A 12,388-nucleotide genomic window follows, 5' to 3' on the forward strand; every position below is an offset into this window, starting at 1 on the left:
TACAGACCATCCCCCAGCACAGCCAAGTGCAGACCATCTCAAACACCTGCACTCAGGCCCATGGTCCTAATCATCCTCTATACGGACCTGCTGGGTAACGCCACAAAGAACCTGAGAATGGGCTCCCACAGGACATACAGAACATCCCACAGCACTTATCTTTTATCATAACTGAGGAAATTATAACTATCTAGTTTTCAACCACATCAAAGACCTGAGAAGGAACATAATGGTACCTGAGAAATGGTAGATGGATGTAAGCAACTTTCGGGAATCTTGCAAGAGTAGACCAAGACAGTTGGCAGCCTGGACAGTCACCTAATGTTTCTCAGCATTGTTGGTGCATTCAAATTGGCTATAGGCCTAGAGTATCTGACAGACCATTTTCAGAAGCAGGAATTCTGAGAGACCATCTTACCCTGTCTTGTCAGAGTACAGTGGTTGCTTTCCTTGTGTCCCACTTGTCCAGAAAGGACAGCATTGCATTTGTACTGTCAGCCATCAAGGCAAGGGCAGTTCTTTGTCCAGTAGGCCATTTTGTGCCAAAAGACAAACTTCCAAATGGAAATGTCTTAGAAGCCCAACATTCTCTCGGGATCAATTGGTGCAGCCAGGAGCAATTGTGTCTCACGTCAACAGAATTTTAAGTTATTTAAATGCCATATTCTCTAGGTCTATGAAGTGTTTGAAGATTACCTATCTATCTGAAATATCTCTATGTATACCTAGAAGACTTAACTAACATGGCTACAAATATGATTATCATAGATGACTAATTATTAATCTATTTTAATTATCCATTACAATTTTAAATGAGTTACATAAACAATACCTCAAACAAGAATAGAAATATATATATATATATATATATATATATATATATATACAGTATAACAAAATTAATTCAAGTTTGTATCAATAAACTAAAATTTATACCAATGTAAAACATTTTAAACATAAACTAAAATCTATACCAATGTAAAACATTTTAAACAAGTTGTTCTTTAAAAGTAGGTTCATTAATCTACCCTTTTATCTTATCATCTCTATATATCTATATCATATCCCCTTTTCTTTTTTAGAAAGAGACCACATTTATAATCAACCTGTTTTAAATAAAAATATTGGTTTTTCTCTGTCCCACACCAGAGGGCTCTTCTGATTTGGGACACAAGAATCTCTTAACCATTTTTTTAAAGCAATATGTCTGGGTTTAGAGGGGGAGTGAGCCAATTCCACCTCTAAAGCCAGCTTGGTATATTTGGGAATTTGGGCGTAGCATCTCTTACTACTTCCTGCTAGAGGGGGGCGCTGTATCTTATGGGGTCGCAAAAGAAAATTTTAGGCCTATGGGGTAGTCCTTGAGGCTGTATTGTGGGAGCCAGTTGCCTTGAAACGGTTCTAGATGTTGGATCATCTGGGCCATGGTGTCATCGGATATCTTTCAGGGGGTCTTGGCTGGTCAAACCTGATGTATCTTAATATGGAACAAATCCATAGCCTCTGGCTTTCTGTGGAAACAAAAGCAGAACCTCTTTTCCAAAGCAACATATCCTTAAATCCAAATTTTGAAGTCAAGTTCGTGCCCCACGTTGGGCGCCATTTGTTGCCGGAGGGCTTCTCTCCAGGTTCCCCAAGCCCCGCAGTCCCACAATCCACATATAAAATACTCACTCAGACGCTTATATCACTTATAAACTGTATGGCCGTGGCAGGCTTCTTGCTAACTGTTCTTTTATCTTAAATTAACCCATTTTTATAAATCTATACCTTGCCACGTGGCTGGTGGCTTCCCAGCGTCTTCACATGCTGCTTCTCCTGGCGGTGGCTGCAGTGTCTCTCCTCCTTCCCAGCTACAGCAGGACTACAGGACCTTCAGCAGCAGCTTGGGCCCAGAAGTCACCATGCCCCAAGTGGCAGCACAGGCCACCCAGATGTCACAAGTCCTGGCGTCAACATGGTCTCAGGTGTCTGACCAGACCTGGGGCATCTGCATGGTCCTTGATGGTAACAGGAGCCCTGGACATCAACTCAGCCCCTGGCTGCTACAGGACCATGGAACCAGACATGGCCCTTAGCAGCAACCCTGGTCCAGATAACACCATGGCCCCAGGTGACAGAATAGGCCATTCAGATCAGCATGGCCCTGGTGGCCCATGGCCCTTGGACAGGACACCCACATGGCCACAGGTTGTGGCCTAGATCCCTGGCATCTATGTGGCCTTTGGTGGCAACATGGGCTACAGGCATTAATGCAGACCCAACTGTGGTAGGACCCAGACATGGTCCTAGGAAGCAACTTGGGCTTGGATGTCACCATGGCTCCACGTGGCAGTTCAGGCCACTCGGGATCGGCATGGCCTCTGTGGCAGCATTGCCCTTGGACACCAACATGGCCCCCCAGGTGGTGGCCCAGACTACAGGCCTCTGCTTGGCCCTCAATGGTGCCAGGAGTCACAGACATCAACTCAGGGCCCCTCAGCTGCTTCAGGGCCTCAGACCAAGACTAGGCTCTTGGCTATAACCCAGGCCTGGACATCACCTTGGACTCTGGTGGCAAGCAGGCCATTCATGTCAGCCTGTTCCTCAGCACCCTCACCTCTTCAGACTTGCCTCAGTCCATGACCCTCTCCTCCACCCTCCCACCCTGTACTCACTCACCACGATGGTCCTTGTTGTCACAGAGCTGTTGCAGCTCTCTCTCAGCCCAGGGCTAGAGACCCTTGGTGGGTTTGGTTGAGTGAGTCCTGATCACCCCAGCATGGCATGTATGGAGCTGTTGCTGCTGTCCTCTTGTGGGCCTGAGTTGTTATTATTATTATTATTATTATTATTATTATTATTATTACTATTATTATTTTGAGACAAGGTCTTACTATGTAGCCCTGGCTAGCCTGGAACTCTGTATAGACCAGGCTGGCCTTAAACTCACAGAGTTGCAATGGCATAGTTCCAAAGAAAACTCCCAAACAGCATCTCTAAAAGGTACTTCCTGGCCACCCTCTCTTTGCATTTTCCTCTTTCTTACCAAATGCCATCACTAAAAAGCTTGGCTTTAGCCGGGCGGTGGTGGCGCACGCCTTTAATCCCAGCACTCAGGAGGCAGAGGTAGGCGGATCTCTGTGAGTTCGAGGCCAGCCTGGGTTACCAAGTGAGTTCCAGGAAAGGCACAAAGCTACACAGAGAAACCCTGTCTCGGGGGAAAAAAAAAAAAAAAAAAAAAAGCTCGGCTTTAGTTTTCTGTTAAAGACAGGCTAAAGCATTTGTGCTGTGCCCCCTCCCTTTGAGGAAGGGGTGCGTGGGCTGCAGCCCTTGGCCTTGCCTGTTTCACTTGCCTGGAAGTCTTAGGGTCACTTTTATAGCAGTGTAGACAAGGAGGCACACTTCTTTCCTCACGTGTGTAAAACATTTTACTTTTGTTAACTTTTAATTTAACATGCAAGATAATTTGTTTCATTACAACATCTTCACACACATGCATGTTGTTGCTTGCTTAGCTCATCCAGTCAGAAAGCTTTCCGATGGATGACTACGTCGCTCCCAGGTGTGTGCTCCCAAACATTGAACAGCTCCCCCATTCGGAGTTTACCATTTTCTGTGTGGTGATTTCTCCACCTTCCCCCATGGCTGGTTTCAAGTTACTGACATCATGTCCCCAAGGGAGGGAGACAGAAGTGGGTCGTGACACACAGTGACATCTCTAATGTTTAAAGACAATACACGAGAATAATCTTAAGGGCAGAGCTAACAACAAGAATCGGCATAACCAGGAACAAATACTTCCCACTTTGTCTTTAAAAATGTGAGTGATTCCTAACTGGCCATATTTCACAAGTTTACACGGTTCCTCAATTGGTTCTCGCAAGGGCTCAAGTCAGCCCCGGTACACCTGTCAGTTAACACTTATTTCTGTGACGTCATCTGTGTGTCTTTGGGATGGATTTGAGGACGTGAGCTGAGTCCCAGAACCACGCAAACGCTGTCCAGTCTCTTTGACAGGGCCGCCCTGCGGGTTGTTCCCACCAGGACTCAGGAGTTAGCTTCTCCAGCTTCTCGGTTCTTCATGCTGTCAAGAGTTTGAGTTTGGGGCTGGCCATGTGGCTTAGTGGAAAAGCACATGTTTAGGATGTTGACGGTCATGAATTTGATCCCAATATTAAAAAGTAAAATGATTCTGGGTGCTTTAATGTTCTAGTTAGGTTTTTATGGTTGTTGTTTTGGTCAACTTGACACAAGCTGGCTCACCTAAGGAGGCCATTTCCTCTTTTTTTGTTTGTTCCTTTGTTTTTGTTTTTTGAGGCAGGATTTCTCTATGTAGTCCTGGCTGTTCTGTAACTCACTATGTAGAAAAGCTGCCCTTGAACTCACAGAGATCCTTCTGTCTCTGCCTCCCCAATTTTTTTTTTTTTGATTAATGATTTGATGTGGGAGGGCCCAACCCACTGTGGGCAACCACTTTGTTTTTGGAAATAATTAAGCTAGGCTGGCTGGCCATCAAGCTCTAGGAATCCTCCTGTCTCTACTTTCCCAGCACTCACTATTTTAGAAACTCAGGCAAACACTTCACCAGCTGAGCCCTATCCCCAGTCCCTGATTATCTTTTTGTATCTGTTGGGCATTACCGATGTCTCCACCTGCCATTCCTCACATGTGATGGGTTCCCAGCACATTATTTACTTCTCAGTCTTGGTGGAAGTCACCTCAGGCCGATCTCTCCACACTGTTATTAGGCTTCCTGCTTTTCCTTCCCGCACCCACTTTTCTCTTATCCATTCTCTACAAATCAGCCAGAGGAATAGTTCTAAGGTAAAAACTCTTATTCATCTGCCCCTGAGACACTGGTCGCTTCTTGATGTACTTTAGAATCCAGATCCCATCGTCTGAGCTTGTGGGGAGCGACTTTTGCTATAAAGGCACATCTACTTGCAGAGAAAGCAGGAACAAATGAGAATGAAGAAGGAAAGGACTTTCTACACCACTAAGATTAAAGATGTAGTTAAGTGGACACTGACTAAGGTTTGAGTTTATTTAGGCAGACATACCTGACCTGGTGGAGAGGAAGAATATGTGTAAAAAGCCAATAGCAAGGTTGAGCAAGGATTACCTAGAATAGGAAGCAAATGCAGAAGCTGAGAAAGATCTAAACTATATCTAGTTTCTGAGGCTTTCAGAATATTAAAATAGAAATTAATTCCAAAATATGTTGCAAAACATATAGGTATATTTCAAAGACACTTGCTTGCTACTTAACACTTAAAAAATAACAGCATAGTTGAACCATTTACAAGGGCATGACAGAGCTCACAAAAGATGAACTTTTTTTTTTTTTTGGTTTTTTTGAGACAAGGTTTCTCTGTGAAGCAGTCCTGACACTCACTCTGTAGCCCAGGCTGGCCTCAAACTCACAGAAATCCGCCTGCCTCTGTCTCCTGAGTTCTGGGATTAAAGGCATGTGCCACCACTGCCCAACAAGACTAATTTTTAGTACACCTCAGGCCATCACCTGTGCGTATCTTTGGATTAGCAATAGGGCGCCAGGCTTTCTGGTTTTGTTTTGTGTTTTTTGCTTTTCTTTTAGAGACAAGGTCTTATGTGGCCCAGGCTGGCCTTGAACCTGCTATATGTGATGTTTCTCATTCTTTTCCTGCTGCCTATGCATTCGGATGTAGAACTCTCAGTTCCTTCTCCAGACCATGTCTGCCAGCACACTGCCATGCTTCCCTGTTAGCACTCAGACCCACTTCTTGGAATCCTAGCCAATAAGCAGATAATACCCTGACCCACCTAGCATCCTGATGTCATCCTATGTTCCCATTTCCTTTAAAAAAAAAAAGACTCCTCCCTCTCTCTCTCTCTCTGTCTCTCTCTCTGTCTCTCTCTCTGTCTCTCTCTCTGTCTCTGTCTGTCTGTCTGTCTGTCTGTCTGTCTCTCTCTGTCTGTCTCTCTCCCCTCCCCTTCTCCTCACTACACACCTTCCCCTCCCTTCTCTCTCTTCTTCCCTATCTCTCCTTCCCTCTCTTTCCCTCTCCCCTCTCCTCCCCACACCAAATTAAACTCTCCATTGAGTGCTGTCTGCATGGCCTCTCTGTCTCTCACCCACCGTGGGGCACCTTGGCTCCATCCACAAAGGCCTCCCACAAATGCCATTTCCTAACATTCCCACTATGATGATAATGGCCTAAATCTCTGAAACTGTAAGCCAGACCCTACTAAATGTTTTGTTTATAAACGTTGCTGTGGTTATGGTGTCTCTTCACAGAAATTGAAACCTCAACAAGACATAAGTTGGTACCAGGGACTGGGATATTGCGCTGATAGGCTTGACCACGATTTTGTTTGGAGGAATGTGGACTTTCAGACTTTCGTGCCCATCTTAGATGCAGCAGATGGGAGTGAGTTTGCTTTAGAGTATTCTTTAAAACTGGCTGTTGTTTTTTGTGTATGTGCCTCTATGGAAAAAAATGCTTTTTGCCACGTGTGGCTTGTCTACCATGAGGGGCTTATCCTTGTGACTGGACACTTTACTCATGTGACTCTTAACCTTCAGAGTATAAATTGTCTGATGCTCTGAATAAAGCTGGCTATTGCATGAGACTTCAGTTCGCCTCATTTTACACTCCATTCTCCCAACTTCACACTGCCAGTTAGAGCAGTCAACAGTTATGAGCTGCTCTGTGGGTGTTGGAATGGAACCCAGATCCTGGCAAGAACAGCCTGTGCTTCTAACCCATGAGGCGTCTCTCCAGCCCTTTGTTTTGTTTTTAAATACAAGCTGGCCTTGACCTTGCAGTGATCCTGTTGCCTCTGCCTCCTAAATGAGTGATGGACAACAGGTGGGTGCCCTCTGCGGGGCTTTTCCTTCTGCCCCTTTGTTTCTTTTAAAAAAAATGTGTGTGTGTGTGTGTGTGTGTGTGTGTGTGTGTGTGTGTGTGTGTGTGTTACTGTGGTGATATATTGTGTACCCTAACAAACTTATCTGGGAATCAGAGGACAGAGCCAGCCACTGATTTGGACACAGAGGCCAGACAGTGGTGGCACACACCCTTAATCCTCTCACTCTGGAGGCAGAGATCCATCTGGCTCTCTGTGAGTTCAAGGCCACACTGGAAACAGCCAAGGGTGGCGGCACATACCTTTAATCCCATCACTTGAGATCTCATACACACGCCTTTAATCGCAGGAAGTGATGGCAGGAAGCAGAAAGGTGTATAAGGCACGAGGACCAGGAACTAGAGGCTTTTTAGCAGCCATTCATCTGAGACACTTTTGGTTGAGGACTTAGAGGTTTTCAGTCTGAGTACACAGGAACTCTCCTTGGCAGAGGATTTTGTAAAGGAAAGAAGGTGGTGCTTTCGGGGCCCTCTCTCCAGAACCCCTTGGCCGGCAGCCACTCTCAAGGCACTGTGACTCCCAACCCAGGTTGCAGCCCCAGGGACCATGGCGAAGAAGAGTGCCGAGAATGGTATTTATAGCATGTCTGGTGACAAAGAGAAGGGTCCTCTCACTGTGTCCAGGTCCGGCGGTGCCCCAGCCAAGGGCAATACCCCCCCCCCCCGGGCCTTGGGGCGACTGGTGGCCACCTTGTGGTGCCTCCTCGAGAGATTTGGACACGCCAGATGGACTTCATCACGTCGTGGGCCTGGGAAACGTGTGGCGCTTCCCCTACCTGTGCTGGGAGAACGGCGGAGGTGTGTTCCTTATTCCCTACGTCCTGTTCGCCCTGGTTGGGGGAATCCCTATTTTCTTCCTGGAAATCTCACTGGGCCAATTCATGAAGGCTGGCAGCATCAACGTCTGGAACATCTGTCCCCTATTCAAAGGCCTGGGCTATGCCTTCATGGTGATTGTCTTCTACTGCAACATCTACTACATCCTGGTGCTGGCCTGGGGCTTCTATTACCTGGTCAAGTCATTCACCACCACTTTGCCCTGGGCCATGTGTGGCCACACCTGGGACGCTCCCGACTGTGTGGAGATCTTTCGCCGCAAAGACTGTGCCAATGCCAGCCTGGCCAACCTCACATGTGACCAGCTTGCTGATCATCAGTCCCCTGTCATAGAGTTCTGGGAGAACAAAGTCCGGAGGCTCTCAGTGGGGCTGGAGGTGCCAGGGTCCCTGAACTGGGAGGTGACCCTATGCCTGCTGGCCTGCTGGGTGCTGGTCTACTTCTGTGTGTGGAAGGGGGTCAGGTCAACAGGAAAGATCGTGTACTTCACCGCTACATTCCCCTATGTGGTTCTCATCGTGCTGTTGGTGTGAGGGGCGCTGCTGCCTGGAGCCCTGGATGGGATCATCTACTATCTCAAGCCTGATTGGTCAAAGCTGGGGTCCCCTCAGGTATGGATAGATGCCTGGACCCAGGTTTTCTTCTCTTACGCCATCGGCCTGGGGGCCCTCACAGCCCTAGGCAGCTTCAACAACAACTGCTACAAGGACGCCATCATCCTGGCGCTCATCAACAGTGGGACCAGCTTCTTTGCTGGTTTTGTGGTCTTCTCCATCCTGGGTTTTATGGCCACAGAGCAGGGTGTGCACATCTCCAAGGTGGCAGAATCAGGGCCTGGCCTGGCCTTCATTGCCTACCCATGGGCTGTCACACTAAAGCCTGTGGCCCCACTCTGGGCTGCTTGTTCTTCTTCATGCTGCTGCTGCTCAGTCTGGACAGCCAGATTGTAGGTGTGAAGGGCCTCCTGCTATTTCCGTTTCCAAAGGGAGATCTCCGTGGTCCTCTACTGCATCCTCTGCTTTGTCATCGATCTCCATGGTGACTGATGGCCGGATGTACGTCTTCCAGTTGTTTGACTACTACCGGGCTAGCAGCACTACCCTGCTTTGGCAAGCCTTTTGGGAGTGTGTGGTGATGGCTTGCATTTATGGAGCTGACTGCTTCATGGATGACATTGCCTGTGTGATTGTGTACTGACCTTGCCCCTGGATGAAATGGTGCTGGTGCTTCTTCACACCATTGGTCTGCATGGGCATCTTCATCTTCGACGTTGTACACTACAAGCTGCTGGTTTACAACAGTGCCTACGTGTACCCATGGTGGGGAGAAGCCATAGGCTGGGCCTTTTTCTTGCGGGCCGCAGAAATATATCATAAGAACTCAGCTGGTTATGGCAAAGTCAATACCTGGAGGGATCAGGGAATTCCTCCAGAGGAAGCCAAATCCCAAGGAGTTTTTGGTGTTACTTGGCTTGTTATATATCAGCTGTCTTCTGTTTATGAAAATCATGTGTGCCTTCATAGTTTTCCCAATTGACTTTCCCCTAAGAAGGACTAACAGTGTAGACTGATCACTCTCTGGACATACACATTCCAGGTATTTGGAGAACAGCCTCAGGAAAGGCTTTCTCTGGAACCAGTTATCTCCCTTAGCCACTTTCAAGGACTACAGGAAACACCACCCAGGTGGACGCCCAACTGCCAAAGACTAACAATGATAACAGCCCACCTGAAAGTCTCCTGACTTAAATTCCACAAGGAGACACCACCCAGGGGGGCGCCCAACTTCCAAGGACTAACAAGTGATAGTAGCCCACGTACAAGTCTCCTGACTTACAGTAAATTCACAAGAGGACGCCTCCTAGGCCAGGTGGACACTGAGTAATAGTTTTACACAATTTAGCTTAGGCCCTCCTTTCTTACAGCCTTACTAACTTTATAGACCTCTAACTACTTACCTAACCACTTCTAGGAATATTTAGATAAACTTCTGTGCTAACAGCTATGCTCAGCCAGAACTCCCAGTTCAAACCTCCCTGTATCACCAGAGGCATCTAGCTGTACACAGGTTGCCTAGAGACTGAGCACACTTTCCCCCACCCTGCAGAAAAACGGCAGACAGCTTGGACAGATAGGAGCCACAGGAAAAAAGAAGACAGTTTTATTTTCTCCCATTGACCTAGCAACTTATAGATTTTTAACATCCTTTACCAAACACATTTAGGGTTATAGTTGTGCACGTAAGACCCCTCTTCTTAGATATTACCCATATTTAGCCTTTAGTTGATTCATTAGTCACTTCCCCTTTGGGTCACAAATGGTAATTAACAACTAGTGCCCTTCTTTGTAATTCTTATCAACCCTCCATTTGATCCTGATAGTGGACAATCACTGCCTGAGGAAGTTCAGGCTGAGTGTCCTGGGTGGAGGGGAGGATTGTGATTTTGGGGAGATATATAACTGTAAAGCAGAGGACAGGACGAAAAAGAGAAAAGAGAATGGAAGAACTAGATGGGTAAGAACTTGAGAGGAACGAACTGAGATGGGGAAGAACTAGATTGAAGGGCTAAAAGAGAGGACTAGAGGAACGAGATGGAAGATGAGGAAGAGCCAGATGGGGAAGAACAAGATGAGGAAGAGCCAGATGAGAGAGAAGGAGACGAGAGAGGAGCTGATAGGGGAAAGAACTAGATAGATGAGAACCTAGAAGGGACAGAACTAGATGAAGGAATTAAGATAGAACATAGAGGGGACAGTAGATAAATATAGAGAGAAATCAGGCAAGAAAGGAGCTAGACATGAGAACAGAAAGGAGCTGTGTATAAAGGATGTTATGCCAGAGGAATTAAAGCGAATGGATCAAAGAACTCTGAGTGCGTAGACTGATTTACCGACCCTAAAGATTCTCTGCTGGTTGATAGAGCCTTCCGCGGACCCTGGGAGGGGACTATCGAGGGGCTGGACCCCCATAGTCCTCGTTACCTTTTCACTCCCTCCCATGCTGGGTGTTCCCCTCCACCTCCTGGGTTGTCTCCTCAGGTCAAAAGGAATCATGGCAGAGCGCTGGCAGCACCTGACCCAGCCTGTCTGGGGCCTCCACCTCTTGGAATACAGAGCTCAAGATGCAGATATCAGGGGCCTGATCACCTGACTCAAGTGTTCAAGAGCAGCAAGGTTGTCATGGTAGAAAGTGTCCTGTGACAGGCACCCCCAGCTCATACCACCAAGCTCATCCTTTGGTAGCCATAGCAGCCCCTGATTTAGCCTCTACCCATCCCTCCAGGGGGCTTGCCTTCCTTGACAGTTTGGGGGTCTGCCTGGGGGGAGGAGAGGAAGCACCATGAGTGATAACAAAAATAACTTTTTCCATTTTTAATAAAATGCCAAAAATATCACAACCCCAAAAAAGTATCTTGGTGAAGAAGAATGGAACCTGTTGTATTTCAAACTTGGGAATATCTGTGAGACATGATCCTGCCACATATGCAATTGGCATTACTCCAAACCACAGAGTAGACACACACACACACAAACACACACACACAACCAAAAAACTTCTGCGGGGAACCATGACCACACCTAACAACAACTTTGAAGTCTCCAAAAAGATGATGGGATTCCACAACAATGATTCCATGTGGACTATGATAAAACCATTAAGCTGATTAACACCACCCAAAGATTGGTTTTGAACTACAAACTGCTCAGAATAATTTCTAGATGGCTTTAGCTGATCCCCACAACAACGATTTCATCAGGATGATGATAACACCACTAAGATGACAAACAACACCCAAAGATCTGCTTTGGACTACAAACTGCTCAGGACAATATCGAGATGGCTAGCTGAGATGATTCAGCCTCACAGATTACTCAAGCAAGGACTTGAGACAAGCCCTGCACGTTCAAATTATGCAGAGACTTATCCAGCTACTACTCCCAGGACTTGACAATTAACCCAAAATTTTTCTTTTCAGGATTCCCTAAAGATGCCTTCACCCCCAGACAGCAGGAAGTAATTTTAAGAACAAGATGCCCACTTTCCCAAGAGGTGGAATGGGTGGTTTTTGGTCTTTGAATGGGTTTTGGATAATTGTCATTGTTTAGGATGGTTGGTTACTAGTTGTTAATTGTTAATGGTCAGGAAAAAAGTTAAACAAAGGAAATTAGATTCAGGGTTCTTGTTTGGAAAAAAAGAGGATATAGATATGATAAGATAAAAGATAGATTATTGAATCTATTTTGAAAAAAAGATATATAATGATGGATAAAGGGTAGATTACTGAATGTATTCTGAAAAGAAAAAAGAGAGATATGGATATGATAAGATAAAAAGATAGATTATTGAATCTACTTTTAGAAGGCAACTACTAGTTTTAAATATTTTACATTGGATTGGATTTTTGTATATTGTAAACTAATTATGTATATTGATACAAATTTGAGATTGATTTAGTTAGAAAATACTTGTACATATATTTCTAATCTTATTCAAGGTATTGTACCTATACAGTTCATTTAACAATGCAATGCAATTTGCTAATCCTTGAAAGTTTTATTACCAACTAATTAGGATATAAAGAAATGTAAGTTGGTAATTAGTCATTATAATCGAACTTGTAGTCATATTAGGTATGTTTTCAAGGTCAAGCAGAGATATAT

The 12,388-nt window shown here is 45.8% G+C and overlaps 1 pseudogene; it reads left to right on the forward strand.

The window, feature by feature from the left end:
* Positions 1 to 7,437: 7,437 nt before the first annotated feature.
* On the forward strand, positions 7,438 to 10,927 carry LOC102911855 (sodium- and chloride-dependent creatine transporter 1-like; annotated as a pseudogene).
* Positions 10,928 to 12,388: the final 1,461 nt, after the last annotated feature.

Source organism: Peromyscus maniculatus, chromosome 6, assembly GCF_049852395.1.
Source record: "Peromyscus maniculatus bairdii isolate BWxNUB_F1_BW_parent chromosome 6, HU_Pman_BW_mat_3.1, whole genome shotgun sequence".
In the NCBI taxonomy this organism is placed as follows: domain Eukaryota; kingdom Metazoa; phylum Chordata; class Mammalia; order Rodentia; family Cricetidae; genus Peromyscus; species Peromyscus maniculatus.